The sequence below is a fragment of the Chrysochloris asiatica genome, unplaced genomic scaffold (assembly GCF_000296735.1).
Source record: "Chrysochloris asiatica unplaced genomic scaffold, ChrAsi1.0 scaffold00099, whole genome shotgun sequence".
NCBI classification, from domain to species: domain Eukaryota; kingdom Metazoa; phylum Chordata; class Mammalia; order Afrosoricida; family Chrysochloridae; genus Chrysochloris; species Chrysochloris asiatica.
The window spans coordinates 2,266,027-2,267,698 of NW_006408617.1; the positions used below are offsets into that span (position 1 = coordinate 2,266,027).

Here is a 1,672-nt window from a genome sequence, read left to right on the forward strand (position 1 = left end):
ACCAGACAAACTGGGAGAAAACCATCAACTCTCTGCTTTTACACTTCAGATTATTTTCTATAATTTCATTTTAAAAATTAAGAGCTTAGCACAAGACATGACTGCTTGGTCAATAAGTTTATTATCATTCTCTGGAACAATCTCATAGAAAACTGTAGTTTGGTAGCTCTCAGCAACCCGCTCCTGAGCTCTAAGAAAGCTTGCCTTCTTCTGAGCTGCCTGATCTTTCTTCTGGGTAAGAGACATTTTGGGATGATTCCACTTCTTCTTTTTTCTTAGGCTTCTTCTCATAAACAGGGTTCTCTGAGCAGTTTGTGCTTTATTATGATGTTATATTGTTCTTTATGTATTGAGAGAACTGTTTTTTGTAAGCATCTTCATCTTCTTCCATTAGATAACGCATTTAATGTTCTCAACCATGATGTGTTTCTGATGTACTTCTGCATTGAATTCCTTACTTTTTTAATCATCACCAGGGAAGTGCTTGGTACTATGAGGGATAGACAAGCCTCCATCCACAGTGCCCATCAGAGCCCAACAAACTTTACTTCCAGTAGTACTTCTGGCAAGGCCTACATCCAAGTAGCAGGTGAAGGCACCAGGTTGACCATCAATGCTTTCCACATTGTATTCATCTCCTGTTACCTCTACTTGACCTTTGTAGATTTTATCCATACCAAACCTATTGAAAATCTGGGTTCTGTGAAGAAAAACATGGCATCAGGGTTGGAGGAAGACTCATTAACAACCTGTGATATGCAGATGACACAACCTTGTTTGCTGAAATTGAAGAGGACTTAAAACATTTACTGATGAAGATCAAAGAGCACAGCCTTCGATATGGATTACATATCGATGTAAAGAAAAAATCCTCACCACTGGACCAATAAACAACATTCTTATCAACGGAGAAAAGATTAAAGTTGTCAAGAAAATTTTTCTTCTTGGATCAATTATCAACACTCACGGAAGCAGCAGTCAAGAGATCAGACAACATATTGCATTAGGCAAATCTGCTACACAGGAACTTTTTGAAGTGTTGATAAGCAAAGATGTCAGCTTCAGGACTAATGTGCGCCTGACCCAAGTCATGGTATTTTCAATAACCTCATATGGATGCGAAAGCTGGACAGTGAATAAGGAAGATCATAGAATAATTGATGTGTTTGGATTATGGTGTTGGAGGAGAATACTAAAAGTGCCATGGACTGCCAAAAGTACGAATAGATCTGTTTTGGAAGAAGTGCAGCCAGAGTGCTCCTTGGAGGCCAAGATGGTCAAACTTCATCTCTCATACTGTGACATATTGTCAGGAGGGAACAGTCACTGGAGAAGGATGTCGTGCTGGGTAATATGGAGGGTCAGAGAAAAAGAGGAAGACCCCTCAACGAGATGAATTGGCCAGGTGGCAGCATCAATGGACTGAAGTGTGGAAACAGTAGTGAGGTTGGCCTAGGATCAGACATTGTTTCATTCTGCTGTGCATAAGGTCGCTATGAGTCGGTGCCTACTTGATGGCACCTAACAACAACAAATTTATTGAGAAGCCTGTGAGCCAGCAGCAGTCCAGTATAATATGCCACAGCATAATTTGTCAGGCCAACTTTCAAACCATACTTTGGGAGTACGTTAACATATGCTACATAGATAATCATATCCCCTTCTATATGGT

At 40.2% G+C, this 1,672-nt stretch overlaps 2 pseudogenes; both read right to left on the reverse strand.

Annotated features, from left to right (window-relative positions):
* LOC102814340 overlaps window positions 1-25 on the reverse strand; it is a 787-nt pseudogene extending 762 nt beyond the window's left edge.
* A 32-nt stretch (window positions 26-57) lies between these two features.
* Window positions 58-1,672, reverse strand: part of LOC102814724 — an 8,105-nt pseudogene continuing 6,490 nt past the window's right edge.